This window comes from Adiantum capillus-veneris, chromosome 10 (assembly GCF_014529385.1).
Source record: "Adiantum capillus-veneris isolate H3 chromosome 10, ASM1452938v2, whole genome shotgun sequence".
Taxonomy (NCBI): Eukaryota; Viridiplantae; Streptophyta; class Polypodiopsida; order Polypodiales; family Pteridaceae; genus Adiantum; species Adiantum capillus-veneris.
The window spans coordinates 126600526-126616826 of NC_140940.1; the positions used below are offsets into that span (position 1 = coordinate 126600526).

Genomic DNA, 16301 nt, shown 5'->3' on the forward strand with positions numbered 1-16301 from the left:
AGGAATCATAGTGCCCACACATAGTTGTTCTCTACATTGATCAAAGAGTGGTTGAATGCCCTGCTCAATAGGCATGGATGTTCCAAGCCTAAAAGAGCTGTGACTGAGACCATGTCGTAGGTTTTTGTGTGCAGCACAGAGAGACAGAGAGAGAGAGAGAGAGAGAGAGAGAGAGAGAGAGAGAGAGAGAGAGAGAGAGAGAGAGAGAGAGAGAGAGAGAGAGAGAGAGAGAGAGAGAGAGAGAGAGAGAGAGAGAGAGAGAGAGAGAGAGAGAAAGAACAGCTTATGATAGAGATGCGTGCTACAGATGCAATTTTTTTTCTACCTTAATCATAACAAAATTACACCATTGGAGCAATTTACAAGCATGCATGTTACTGATCTCGTCACGATTTGCCATAAAATACTTCACATAATTTTACAATCATTTTATGATGGTATACTAATGTGTGTGATGGTCTTCATGTAAATCATTGATGTACAAATGAGACAATATCTACCAGTCGATTATCTACTCACTAGTCACCGTCTTTGAGGTTTTTTAGATTTTGCATTTTTCACAAAAAAAGCGTCCCTGATTCCTTGGTATGTAGAGCCATGATGACGTTGCATGAGGCATGCAAGCCCCTGGCAGTCGGAGAATCGCTCTCCCTCTCCCTCTTGTCTTTCCCTTTTATGCGACATTTCATGGAAGGGGCAGAACTGTAGGAAATCCTCCAAGTTACAAGGTACACATGGACAAGCTCATGCAGGACCGAACCCTAAGGGGGAGTTCATGGTGTTCTTGACCTGCACAAACCGGATCTGTCTCTCTTGATCTGGGTTTACCATGGCCTAAGGGACAATTTTTGACATAGTCGAGTTCTCGTATTTTGATTATACACGCAGTTTTCATTCCATAAGGTTTTCCTGCATCGTTTGGCCTCCATTGCCAGGCTTGGGTAGCCCTTTCTCCACACCAAGCGTGCCATACATATGCATCATGATACAGTCATAATCACATACAAGGTAAGTGGGTCAAGATGTGACTTATGGTACCTCTCTCTATGAGAGTGTGGTACAAGTACACTGTTGTACCCTTATAGGATGTGTTGTCAAGACAACGGCAAGGCCGGACTAGACAAGGGCAAGGCCGGGCTAGGCAGTGTGGAAAGGGAGTCCAACTAGGGCAAAGGGCTAGGAGCTATGCTATATAGTGGGTGGTTGGGAGGTGGAGTCCTAGGTTCTAGTTCCCCTTGTCTAACATTGGCATCAAGAGCAAGGTTACTATTTTTGGGAAGGCACAGCCGTGGTGCTGAAGAGCCACACAATTCTTGCATGCTTTTGCATGTCGGGGTCAAGGAGGGTGTGGAGCTCACCCCCTGTGAGGAGGACTAGGAAAAAAACGGCGTGGGCAAAACCTCTTGCGAGGGGAAGCGGCCGAATTGCACTCTGCACCGAATTGCACCCTCTCGGGCTCTACGGCATCGCGCCGGGCTAGGGAGCAACTCTCGACCCAGGGCCGAAGCCCGCTTCGCACTGTAGTGACCACCATCTCTTTCAACAGGCCCTTGTGCGCTAGTGCTGCCGGCTATGCCGTTTGTGAAGCTTTGAATTCACACTCAAAACGCCTAATTCCCTTGGCCTTAGGACTTTATTCGTACTAGGGGTGATACACACCCCGCATCAAGCAAGGAGCTCCGACCTCCGGAGTTAGTAAGCATAGATCCAAGGGGATCGAAGGCAGGGCCGGCAAGTACACACGCCCACAAATTATTTTTGCGTACTACATGTAGAAAATCAGAGAATTAATAAAGCGTCTGAAGGGGAGTCAAAAGCGACGTTATTTCTCAACTCGAAAGCAATTCTACCCATACTCGATTCTGCTACAATGGGTTAAGGATTTCCCTACATGGCTAATATTTTGGATCAATTTCAACTTGGAGAATATCGATTTCAACGGGATTAGCAAGGCTAATTAACCTTTGCAGTGCTCTCAATATCAGGTATTTTTTTGACTATTCCTTTCACTACACTGTGTCGCCATGGATTCAGATATCAATATGACTTTTGCTTTTGAGCAAAATATGCCTGATCGTGCCCATGATGGCTCGCGGCCAGAAGTGACGACACCTATGAATTGCTTGACATTCAAGAATTTCGTGCACTTCAGACATGCATATTAGTCATGGAAGGAAATTTTAAATCTTTAAATGAAAAGGTCACTAAATTATCCATGTTAGTGATCCAGTTAATGCAATAGCAGTCCAAGGGTCCCACAGGGGCAAGGCCCTTCTAATCCGGGACAAGGTCCAAATGCTGATACTTTGCACACTCTCACCGCAAAAGAGGTGGATGAGTTGTTGAAAAACACCAAACCACCGAGTTTTAACGGAGAAGACCCCTATCACAATAAGATGCAGTGGAAGGCAAGGCCTACAAATGGTGGATGCCTCTCAAGGAGAAGAATATCATACCACAGAGTTGGGTAGCTTTTGAAGCTATGTTTAGCAAATAATTTTTTCCTACAAATGAGGCATATCGGAATTGGATGGCTTGGGACACGTGTTCCATGCGCCAATACCCATCATTACTTGAATATATATCTCACTATCGGGATGTGATACTCAATTTGTAAGGCTTAGATAACTTTCAGCAAGTACGGGGATTTATACGTGGTCTTACACCAGAACTTAAGAAGCATGTCAAGACCCAAGACCCTAAAACACTTGAGGAAGCCATAGTGAAAGCACATATTCACATAATACTCACGTGCCTGCTAATATACATGGTAATACACGCACACAATTTGGGCACAATAAAAGAAAATTTATAGTAGCCAATGCAGAAGCATCTAAAAAACCCAAGGGGTCTAGAGGTCCTCTCTCTCCTGAGGACTTTGATAAAGCTAAGAAAGAGAAATTATGTTTTCAATGTTTAGGAAGTGGTCATGGCAAAAAGGATTGTCCCAAGGGGAAATCTGTTGCTCATGGCAAGGAAAAAGCATTGCACACGGTGCAATTGCTGCCTCTTGAGTCTTCCTCACGATTCTCTACAGTGGAAGTAACACACACTGAGGTGGTGCATGAATGTTGTCTCACAGCTTCCATGTGGCAACAGACCTTTGGACCAGATGAGTTAGTACGTATGCACGGATCTCTGCAAGGGCACAAGGTGCGCATCTTGATAGATGACTGTGCTACTCACAATTTATCAATTACGGATTGGTGAAAAAACTCAAACTGCCTCAAACTCCAAGTACCCACCACTACAAGGTAGCAATGATGAATGGACATGATACCAAAATCCGGGATACTCAAGTCAGCGCTGTTCCGTTCGAAGTACAAGGTTAATCCACATCCTTGGATTTTCATGTTATGAACATGGAGAGGGCAGACGTGGTCCTTGGTAGGGAATGCTTGCATAGCCTAGGACCATCACTGAAGCTTGATGTTGGAATCCCATGGCACACATGTGTTGTTGTTAGGAGAGAAGGATGTACCTTCTTCACCATTGATATGTACAGCTTAGCTTATGCAGCTCGTTTCTGATAATGAAATAGATCAAGTTTTTGTGTGTTACTCATTGTATCATTTTCTCTCTAACATTGAATCTGTTAAACATTCCTCAATGCCGCATGCTTCTCTCTAATCTCTTCCACAAATGGCTACTTCCAAACAAGAAAACGTTGCTAGTGAGATACAAATTATTAAAGGAATTTCAAGATGTTTTTCCTAATGAGTTGCCACCAGGATTACTGCCGACACGATCGGTGCAACATAGCATTGATGTGGTTGCAGACAGTAAACCTATCAGTAAACCGCCCTACCGTATGAGTTACTTTGAAGTTGCTGAGGTGGAACGTCAGCATGCTGACTACCTTAGCAGAGGGTTTATACAACTCAGTTCTTCACCATGGGCTTCTCTTATCCTATTAGAAAAGAAAAAAGATGACAGTATGCGCAGGTGCATAGACTACCGTGGATTAAATGCAGTTACGATTAAGAACAAGTACCAATTGCTACGGGTGGATGAGTTGTTTGACAAACTCACTCATGCTTGCATTTTTACAAAATAGACTTGCGGTCAGGCTATCACCAAGTTAGTATTCGACTTGTTGAGGTGGAACGTCAGCATGCTGACTACCTTAGCAGAGGGTTTATACAACTCAGTTCTTCACCATGGGCTTCTCCTATCCTATTAGTGAAGAAAAATGATGCCAGTATGCGTAGGTGCGTAGTGGCGTGTCCGCGACACGGCGTGGCCAAAAGTAGCGTGTTGCTTTTGGCGGTGCTCGGTTTGTGCCCTATAAAATGCGCCTCATTTCTCATCATTCCGCGACTTCATTTGTGTGCGCATAATATTATACAAGTAGCTTGGCGATGGCGAAGCAGACGTTACTGTTACATGGCGCAGAAGTGCTCTTGGTTTTGTTGGCTATGGTGCTGTCGCAATTGGTGGTGGGCGGGGCCAGCGTCGAGTGGCGGATGGAGATGGAGAATATGGCCGATGGCGTGGAGAACGGCACCGTGAATGGCCTATGGTGGGGGTCGGTGTGGAGGAGTAGGGCGATCTGGACTATGGCCCTGTGCAAGGCACTGACACCTCGGCGCCCGATGGATCCTACTGGCACCTCCACTAGCGCAAGGACGATTACCTGAGCAGCTTGAAGATGCGAGCGCTGAGCTATGGATGCCGGTTCCAGGTGCAAAGCTTAAAGGCGGCACCGGCGTTGACACAGTGGCAGTTCCACTTGTTGCTGCCACGCTACGACGCGGAGGGCGGGACGTGAAGTGCGATGTGTCGTTGCATGTGGTGGGGCAGGCCATTGCGCCGCGCTGCGAGGTGTTCAATGCAGACGGCTATGGCATTGGCATGTTCTACATGGATCCTGTGCCGACAGTCAGCCCAGCATCCGCGCCCTCAACACCGCCACTGATATCAGCCCCCGCCCTGGCTAGCTTCGGCCTTGACGTCCCCGCATCAGCTCCGCTTGAGAGCAGCCCTAGCAGTAACAGTGCTACTGATCAAGCAGCCGTGGTGACGGCTTCCACCCAGACTGGTGCAGATGAGCCCGCCGCGGCATCGACCAGAGCAAGTCCCAAGCCTGGGCAAAAGATTCTTCTTTGAGCCAGATCCCCTAATTACTAAAAGTGACCATATTTTTTGATCATTGTACTCAGTTTTTGGATTGCTGTATTATGTACATGTATTTGTCATGTACATAATACTTTTTCAGATAACATATTTGTGTAAGTTTTTTTATCGCCGTGCTACTAGCCTAGTGTAGGTTTCAATAGATGAATCAACCGAGAAGTCATAAGTATAATTCACACGGACTCAATATAATATGGGTGCCTTACAAATTCATGGTGCAATAATGTACATGATAACTCATTTTTGCACACAATTTCTGAATTATCTAAGAGCAAATTAAAAATTGAAAGTTTTATGAATGTTATGTTAATTTCCTCAAAATCTATGCGGGTTTTTTTCCTTTTCCTCTTCCTCTCAACGACCCGGCATTTTAATTTGGATTTCAAAGCGGCTCACGCTTTTTCCAAACATTGTGACGTTGTTGTGCCTCAAACACATGTACCAACAAGTCTTTCTTGCTCATCTGTTATCAGCACTGGATGGAAGGCCATTGGTGTACAATATTGTGGATTATTTAATTTGTTACATTAGGTGGAAAATTTGTGAATGGTCCCTTATTTTTGCTTAGTGAGATGGGGCAAAAAACTGAATTTGCTTGTTGGTGAGATGGGACAAAAACATCCTCATGTATTTCCTACATAAATCAAGAAGCTAATCGTATGTTAAGCGATCAGTTCAAGCTTCAGAATTGACTTTGCGATCAAAATCACCAGCTCTAGATAAGTAGGCATGATGAAAGGATGAGAACCCATCTTCACAATGAAAGGTGCTAAAAGTTTGAAGAAGAACTAAGATTGAATGCATTTTGAAGCATATACTCAAAATCCATTTCCACCCATCTTTAACCACAAACTAGTTTCCTAAAAAGGTGTTTCAAACAATCATTTATTTTACATCTAGTCCATTTACCATTTGATATATTCTTTTTCTCCCAAAGAAAATCTTATAGGAAAACTCTCATGTATAAAGACTTGAACGGAGGAGCATATACATCGAAAGCCTTGCTCCATAGACAAGCTGATCTTGCAGGGTGGAAAATCATACTTTTCCTTGTTGGTGATGTATCGAGGTCTTTGCTCAACTTTGTCTTAATTCAAAGAAAGGCCCCGATCACTTATTGCCACCACTCGTGCTACCGCTTATTTGGTAAAAACCCAACATGAAGTTCCATGGGTGAAAATCATTGTGGGTCATGCCAGCCTCTTTGTGCCCAAAGGCCACTATGGGAACCAAGGCACGGATAATTTAGGGAGCTAGAGGAAGTAATATTTTGGTGCTGAGAGATCCATCCCTATCGAGGGGATCCAAGTGAAAATATGCGATGGAGTTTCCACCCCTTTCTTATCCATGTGAGAGCTCACAACAGGCACTCATGGGGAGAGGTATCTCATACCCAATTGGAAAGGTCACTACAAGGACCCAACCTTGAATGTTTTTAAAGGAACCCAACATCTCGTACTAGTTTTACTTGCTTGACGAGGCTCACTCTAGATGGCGTGAGGGCATCCATTCTTCTTTCAAGTCGATAATGAAGTAGAAAGCAAATCTTAGTGTAGAAAAAAGCGTGTTCTTTTCGAGGAGGACCTAAAATTTTCTTCGTTGTAAATGAGTTTTTAAGTTTGTCTTTGTCTAGTCCTAGTGAAGATGAGAAGAAGCGGAAGGAGCAAAGTAAAATCAAGAAAAGCAGATCTAAGAAAAAGTTTAGAAAGCATAGGAAGAAATCTAGGTGACATTAGAGGAGGAGATATGTTCCTCTTTTGACAATTTAGACACTGAGAAAATGAGAAACAAGACCAAAGAGTTGAAGGATGGAGATCAAGTAGTCCGCTTTGACATGTTTTTACGCTACAAGGACCACCCATCCAATTATGCAAGTAGAGGTAGTTGGAGAGTTTTGATAGATATCCATTGTATGGGTGGTGTTCTCCCTTCAGAGGGGGATGCGGAGCGATCTTGTGAGTCAATTTCACAGAATACTTTCTTTTAGTCTAGTGCTTCAATGTGCAACACATAGAATTAAATTTATAGTCTGTTGGATGACTTACTATAGCACCTTGTTCTTCTCTTTCACCAAGACACGAACAAAAATTCCAAATAGTTAAACATGATTATAGAGAAAGAAAGAGAGAGAAGAGGAGAGAAAATAGGCGATGGAGTTTCCATCCCTTTCCTATCCATGTGCGAACTCACAATGGACACTCGTGGGGAAAGGGATCTCATACTCAATTGGAGGGGCCACTAGAAGGACCCAAACATGAATGTGTTTAAAGGAACCTAGCATCTCTACTAGTTTTATGCATTTGACGAGGCTCTGTCTAGATGGTGTGAGGCCATTGATTCTCATATCAAGTTGATAACGACGTAGAAAGCAAAGATGAGTGCAAAAAAAAAGCATCTTCTTTCAAGGATGACCTTTTTTTTTCGTCTTCAGTGAGTTCTTACAATTTGTGTTTCCCTAGTCATAGTGAGGATGAGAAGAAGCGAAGTAAAAGCAAGAAAAGTAGATCTAAGAAAAAAGTCTAGGAAGCATAGAAAGATATCTAAGACATCAAAGGAGGAGACCTTGTCCTCTTTTGACAATTACGACACTGAGAAATGAGAAAGAAGACCAAATAGTTGAAGAATGGAGATCGAGTAGTCAAGTTTAATACCCATCTCTCAGGTTTGGTTCCAAAGTTCCATACATATTTATTTTGGATTTATGTACAGTGGGTAATCTGGATACACAAGTAGAGATTGTTGGTGAGTTATGGTAGGTATCCATGGTCTGGGTGTTCTCCCTTCAAAGAGGGATATAGAGAAATCTTGGGAGTCAGTTTTTGCAGACGAATTCCTTTCACACTAGTGCTTCCATGTACAGTGGATAGGACTAATAATATAATAGATGACTTAGGATAGCACCTTGTTCTACTCTTGGAGAGATTGGGTACATAATCTCTTGATCTTCATGTCTTAGTTATAGTCTCAGCATTGATATGTGTTCCTTTCTATTGGAGTTTGTTGTTAGCTCACTCTAGAAGTGGGGTGATATTCTCTATTCTCCACAAGTGACTTGTTCATGTATGTGGTATTACACGTGTTCTAGATCAGAGTGGAGGTGTCCACCATTGGATTGCAAGCCAATTGCTACAAGCTTGGATACTCCAAGCGAGAAAATCAATAGCAAGATACAAACAAAAATTGCAAATAGGTGAACTTGAATAGAGAGAGAGAAAGAAAAAGAAGATGAGAGTCACCACAACAAGACTAAGTTCCAAGCCAAGATGCATTGGCCCCACAAGGTGGAATCCCCTTTGGTATTTATTTATTGTAATCACCCTTGATTATGCATGAAAAAATAGCCAAAGGACATAAACACTCTTCAGTAGACATTGCATCTATGTACTCAAGCACTGGACTCCACAAATCCAGCAATTTCACGAAGACACGAGTCCCACTAATCAAATTATGAGGGTCTTGGATACAAATCATGGTCATTGTAACCTATTTAGCAGTCACATCTAGATCATGCTAGTCTATGTATCTATTTATTCAAGCACTAGACTCCACAAACCCAGCAATTTCACAGAGACATCAATCCCATTGATCAAATCACAAGGGTCTTGGATAAAAATCAGGATCATTGTAACCTATTGAGCAATCACATAAAAACCATGCTAATCTTTTCAAGGATATCTTGATCTATTATCATGCAAACATGCACTATATCTGTGTAATTGGGAGCCAGGCTACACAAAATCATCACACACACAAGAGTTTTGTGTTGATCTTGGATTAATTATAGAGTGAATCTTTTATGGCTGGAGTATTTTTCATATTAAGTGTGTCCTTTTCTTCTAGTTATTTGCAATTCGCTTGATTTTGCTACAAACTCTCACAAGCAGAGGCCCAACGCTTTCCTAGCCACACTGCATACTTCTTGACACAATTTCTAGTGAATCCAATGCAAAAGAAGCTAGGGTGAGGCTATAAAATCCTTATTGAAGGTCTCAACACAATATTGAGCAACAAGGGATCCGGTAATTTTTTAAGCCTTTTCTATGTTGTTGTTGCATAAGAGTCTTTGCTGTATATGTTAATGTAGTAGCAACAAGCTACTAAACAAGTGAAATTTCTTCAACCAAAACCCTTCAATCAGTGGTGAAGAAAATGGACCAATTTGATGGTAAAGATTTAACAAAGTATCAGATTATTTCATAGAGGGCTCTGAAAGGGTGACAAAGAGAAGATTTTTAGAGCCGGTAGTTATGCCCAAAAGAGGGATTTTTACCTACCAAACTTCTAAAGGACTTTGAACCACGCTATGATCAATTGTCAAGGAGAAAAAGGATACCCTAAACTCAAAAAAGACAGACTCTTTTAATTTGCAGGCTACATAAAAAGAGGTACAAGAGAAGTTGGAATTACTACTTGAGGACAAGGATGCTGAAGAGGGCCTAAAGAATGAGTGGAATGAGGTTGAAGATGCAATATTATTGCTAGCTAAGCAATAGCAACAAAGAGACAAGGTGTTAGTCAACACAACTCAATCCTTAAGCGTTCTTGAGATTTCCATAAAGCCTTTTCTTTGTGGTTCCAAAGGGTGACAAAATCATCTTAGATGATATTGTTGGGATGCAAGAATTGAAGTTGAAACTTTCAAGGCTAGAAGAGAAGGGGAATCCATCATGCCAACCTACATGGAAAAGACCTCAAAACAGAGAAGGCTTTGTAAACATAGGCATATGGCTTATAGTACTGACCATGAAAGGATGGACTGTGAAAGTTATTAAGATGCTTTGACAAAGGAGATTGTTTTCTTTAAATGATGGCAATTTTCACCGAAGTGAAATAGGTAAGACCTTGGGGACAAACTGTTACCATATACATGTGGTAGTGATGTGTGTGAACACACTAGGACCGCCGGGGCATTTTTTCCCTCTTTAGGAGGTTTTTTCCCCCGTGCATTGTATATACGCCCATCACTCTAGGGCTATCTATCTTTCCATTGCATACTAAGTAACACACTCTCTATTGTGTGCCTTGAGCTTCCTTCGTCTTCTCCAAGCTGTGTGTGTTTCTCTGCAACCCTAATTCCAACAATTGGTATCAGAGCAGGTCACGTCCTCCCGGGCTTAGTCGCCAGCTGCTCCAGCACACGCCTGCTCACTTTCTCAGATTTCAGTGAGCTTTGGCAAGCGTTCGCAAGTCGACAAATATTGTGGGAGAACTCGAAGAGCCTGGTATGCTCAGAATTTTGATTTGGGCTCATTTCGGCCTCCGTTTCCACTACAGGCAGTACTGCACAGGGTATTTCGTCATTTTGTGCAGAATTTCTGTCAGTGCCGTTTTCTACATAATAGGTGCCTTATAGTCTTCTACGGTTTGTGCTATATAGCACAGGTTGTTCCCGCTCCATTTCTCCTATTTTCGGGCAGTTTTCACATCATGTGCAACATTTACCATGGCTGACAACAAGAACACAGATGTGTTCAAGATGTTTGCTGTTGAGGACAAGTTAGATGGGGACAACTACCCTATGTGGGCTTATATGATGCAACATGTTCTTGTGTCAAAGGGTGCCTGGAACATTTTGCAGGGCATTGATGTACGTCCTGGTTCTGAGGATGTAGGCGATGTTGAGGATGTTGCAGGTCTTGCTGCAAGGATTGCACCTGTTAGAGTTGTTTTGCCTACGGCAGAACAAGCTCGTTGGGATGTTAAGGATGCGCAGGTTCATGCATTGACTGCATTGTCTGTGAAGCGCACCATTGTTCCTCACATCCGTTCAGCAAAATCTGAAAAATAGGCTTGGGATATTCTAGCAGGTCTTTATGCAAGCCGCAATGAGGCTAAAATTGCTTTGCTGCGTAAAGAGCTGGAGTCAAAGATTATGCATGAGGAAGATGATATGGACACTTTCCTTGCTAGTGTCAAGGATATCAATGAACATCTTATTTCTGCAGGTGAAGTCATTTCAGACAGTTCCCTTGTGCAGACTGTTCTTGATGCCTTACGAGATTCCTACCAGACTTTTGCTAGTACTTGGAGACTGATGACCCAAGGAAATCCTGAAGTTGTCAAGTTTGATGCATTATGCACATTGCTGTTGCAAGAGTCACTTTCTAGAAAAAACAGGACTAGGGAGCGTGCAGTTGAACATGCTTTTATTGCTTCTCAAAGAAAGGGTGGTAACAGTAATGCAGCCACTTCTTATGGTTCTGCTGCGAGTGGCAAAAATTATGTTCCTAATGCTTCTACTGGTAGCAATTCGTCTGGAAATTCTGGTGATAAGGGAAAAAAGAAGATGCGTTTCCATTATTGTAAAGCCAATGATCACTTGATCAAGTCGTGTCCTAAGTTGAAGGCCAAAGAGGCTAAGAAGAAAGAGGGTGGTTCCACTGCAAATGCTGGTTCCACTACAAATACAGCCATTGTTGAGTCTTCTGTGAAAGGAGATTGTGTTGCTGATGTTGATGCAGAATGGGATTTTAGCGCAGAGTGCACTTACAATCCTGTTGTCCATGATGCATGCTTGTCAGTTGCTGCAAATTCACATGTGTGGTATTTCGACAGTGGTGCTACAAAGCACATTACCTCACATCGTGAATTGTTTACCTCTCTCGAGTCCGTCCCTCATGGGAATTCAGTCACTTGTGCCAACAACGCTTCTTATCCAGTTCAGGGAGTTGGAAAGATTGTGCTCACTGCTGCTAATGGCAGTTCCTTCACACTTATTGATGCACTTTATGTACCTAGGATCAAGAAGAATCTCTTGTCTGTATCCGCACTTGCTAGACTTGGACTTGTAGTCAAATTTGTGGATGACAGATGTACAGTTCATGATCTCAGATTTGGTGATGAAATTGTTGCATCTGGGCTTTTGTGCCGTGGGCTGTATCAGCTCACTTTATATGACAAGTGTGGAAATTTTTTTGCAAATGCTGTTGCAGATTCAAGGGCTATTTCATATGCAAAACTTTGGCATGCACGTTTTGGTCATCTGAATTTTGCCAGTTTGCTGCGTTTGCAGAAATCTGATATGGTTGCTTCTTTGCCACCTCTTGAAGCACCTGTCAAACATGTTTGTGAAGGCTGTATTTTGGGTAAGATGCAGAGTTCTAAGTTTCCAATGGATGGCTCAGTCCGGGCCACATGCAGGTTGCAGCTTGTGCATAGTGATGTTTGTGGGCCCATGCAAACTCCGTCCTTGGGCAATTACCTGTGCTTCGTGACTTTCATTGATGATTACTCCAGGCATGCATGGGTATTTCCGCTTAAAGCGAAGTCCGAAGTTTTTATGTGCTTCAAACAATTTCTGGCTATGGCTGAAAATGTCTCAAAATGTATTATGGGCACCCTCTGTTCCGATCGAGGGGGGGAGTATATGTCTCATGAATTTAATGCATTTCTAGCTAGTCGTGGGATAAAACACCAATGTACAGTGCCTTATACACCTCAACAAAATGGTGTTGCTGAGAGGAAAAACAGGTCACTGACGGAAATGGCACGATGTATGGTCAAAAGTCAAGCTTTGCCGCATTCTTTTTGGCTTGAGGCCATTATGTGTGCCACTTATGTACTTAACAGGTGTCCTACGAAAGCTTTGCAGACTATTACTCCATATGAAGCATGGCACGATAGAAAACCTTCTATTGAGCACATGCGTGTTTTTGGCTGTTTGGCATATGCTTTGGTGCCACAAGTGCAGCGCAGAAAATTGAATGATAAGGCTATCAAATGTATTTTTGTTGGTTATAGTGTTGAAAGCAAAGGTTATAGGTTGTATCATCCGCAAACAAAATGTATTCTGGTTTCTCGGGATGTAGTGTTTGTGGAAGATTTTGTTCAGCCCTTGCTGTCATGTACTAGAGACAGTAATGTAAGCTCACAGGACATTTATGACACTTTGTTGCCTCTTTTTAGTGGTGGAAATACGAATGTAAGTTCCAATGAGGCAAATGTACAGCCTATGGGGGTTTCTGAAAATGTTTTAGATCAGCCTATTACTGAAGCAGATGTACATGATGTACATGATGAGGAAAGGGCTGAAAATGAGCAGGCTAGAGGTATGCCAAAATGGCTGGTGCACACTTTGCGTGACAGTAAATTGGATGCACCTTTGTCTAGTCGTACTCGTTCAGGTTCTCGCCATGCATCTTATGCATCAGATTGTTATGCTTTGGCTGTGTCTAGTTTACATGATGTTGAGGAGCCTCTATCTTTTGATGAAGCACAGAATTCAGAAAATTGGATGACTGCCATGCAATCAGAATATGATGCACTTATAGAAAATGACACATGGACTTTATGTGATTTGCCTTCTGGCAAAAAGGCCATTGGTACGAAGTGGGTTTACAAGTTGAAACGCAAGCCGGATGGTGAGATCGATAGCCATAAGGCTCGACTTGTTGCAAAGGGTTATGCACAACAAAAAGGCATAGATTATGAAGAGACTTTTGCTCCCACTTGTCGTATGACTACTGTGCGTTTTCTATGTGCATTGGCAGCTCATTTTGGTTGGGATGTACATCAATCAGACATTGTTACTGCTTTCTTGAATGGTGACATATTTGAGGAAGTTTATGTAACGCAGCCTCGCGGTTTTGTCATAAAAGGACAAGAGGACAAAGTGTGCAAATGTAACAAGGCTTTGTATGGGTTGAAGCAATCTCCTCGTGCTTGGTATGAGAAAGCTGACACTCATTTGGTCAAACAAGGCTTTCGTAATAGTCCAACAGAAAGCACATTGTATGTAAAGCGTGAGGGTGATGTACTTCTCATTGTGGTTCTTTATGTTGATGATTTGCTGATCACTGGACCAAATGAGAGACATATTGCTGAATTTAAGGCTGATTTGAATGCTACTTTCAAGATGAAAGATTTGGGGCTGTTGCATCATTATTTGGGTACACAGTTTAAGCAGTGTGATGGTGGTGACATTGCTATGTAAGTTTGGACTTGAGGATTGCAAACCTATTGCCACTCCCATGGAAATAGGTTTGAAGTTGAGTCTACATGATGCTGGTGATCCTGCTGATGTCACTCTTTACCAAACTGCTGTTGGCTGCCTTATTTATGTATGCAACACGAGGTCGGATATTCAGTTTGCAGTCTCACACGTCAGCAGATTTATGCATAGGCCAAGGTCTAAGCATTGGCAGGCTGTCAAGAGGATTTTCCGCTACCTTAGTGGCACTTTACATCTTGGCTTGTTTTATCCCAAGGGGGGATCATTGCCGCCAGACTTACATGCTTTTTCGGACTCCGATTGGCCTGGTTGTTTTGACATGCGAGTATCCACAAGTGGTTTTTGTTTCATGCTTGGCAGTTCATGTATATCATGGTTGAGCAAGAAGCAACCTACTGTGGCCACTTCGAGTTGTGAGGCTGAGTACAGGGCAGTCTTCATAGCTACGGTTGAGTGTGTATGGCTCAGACGCCTTATGGATGATTTGGGTGTTGGACAGGACACTGCCAACACTATCAGTTGCGAGGAACCCAATTTTTCATGCTCGCACAAAGCACATTGAGGTGCATTACCACTATGTCAGGGAGAGGCTCTCAGCAGGAGAGATCAACTTGGCTTATGTGCCAACACAGGACAACCTTGCAGATCTTTTCACAAAGGCATTGTCTCGTGAGAAGCTTGAAGCTTTCCGCAAAGCTTTGGGCTTACTCCCCTTTGTGGACTGATCCTGTCCTCAGGGCATGGCACTTCCCTTTACTCATGTGCCAGCTCTCGTTCACCGCATCACTCCAGGGGGGATTTGTTACCATATACATGTGGTAGTGATGTGTGTGAACACACTAGGACCGCCGGGGCATTTTTCCCCTCTTTAGGAGGTTTTTCCCCCGTGCATTGTATATATGCCCATCACTCTAGGGCTATCTATCTTTCCATTGCACACTAAGTAACAGACTCTCTATTGTGTGCCTTGAGCTTCCTTCGTCTTCTCCAAGCTGTGTGTTTCTCTGCAACCCTAATTCCAACACAAACTTTGGCAAAGAAGGGATGAAGAAGATAGTTTAGGACATGAATACTTGCCATGCCTTCTCAGTGGTTGAGGCAGCCACCTACGCGATGAAGGGAGAGCAAGGTCAAAGATGAAGTATCTAATGAGATTTGCTATGAAGGGTAAAATGTCTAAAGAGGTTTTGCATGAAGCTAGAGATTTCATTCAACTAAAAATAAGTTGGGACATGACCCCTTAGACTCTTTGTTGATGCATGCATACATTGACAAATTAATGTCAAGCCAATGGGGCCAATGTTGAAGAGAAACGTAGGTGTGAGAATGGGGATGAAGGACCTTCAAAAAGGGCCATGAGGAGTGGAAGAAGAAATGAGACAATGCCTCCTAAATTAGCTTCTCCACAAGATATGCCTATACTTGAAGTGCTAGGGTAGGAAGATTCTAAAGAAAAGAAGAAGGAAAAAACAAAAGTTAAAGCAAAGGGTCTAGATTACAAGCTGCAATCTGATATAGAGGTAGTGACATATATCAACAATAAGATTTTGGAAGAGAGGATTTGAGTAATGTTGAATTTAACTTAGGTGAGGTCCTTGGCATAGCAAAGTGGAAACTCCATGAAGAAATATTTGACATTATAAAGAGAAAGCGAGAGTCTCTTACTGAGGCTCATAAACCTACACAAAGCTCTGTCAAGCTTGCAACAAATGAATCAAGCTTTGTTTTTCTCTTGTGCAAAACTTTTATAAGCACCAACACCATGAAAATGCTTAGAGAACTTGAAAGAGCATGCAAATAAAAACGTGCATTTTATAGCTACCAATGGAGCTTTCACATAGACAAACTTTTTGACAAAAATAACACTTCTTGGAAAGAGCTTTGAATCCCAAAATGACTGAAAGAAGGAGGTTGGAGTCTATTGGAAATTCAAAATTTGACACATGGTAAGCCGTGGTGAGTCTCTTTTCCCAGTCATGCATCTCAATTGTTGAAGCTTCCCTTAATTGCCAAGATCTAATAGTTAACTCTGATATGTAAACAAATGCCTCTTGAACGATCCACCCTTCGGCCATACATGCCTCTGGTTGAGACCGTATCCGCACAAAATCTTTGAGAGTCTTTAAAAACCTCTCTAAGAAGAACATCCATCACGCGTACACTACTCCACATATAGCGATCTCCTCCACCACGTGAACCAAGAGGTGAATTTGAC

The 16301-nt window shown here is 42.6% G+C and overlaps 1 pseudogene; it reads left to right on the plus strand.

Moving 5' to 3' along the window:
* The first annotated feature begins 4361 nt into the window (after positions 1-4361).
* On the plus strand, positions 4362-15887 carry LOC147449605 (uncharacterized; annotated as a pseudogene).
* Positions 15888-16301: the final 414 nt, after the last annotated feature.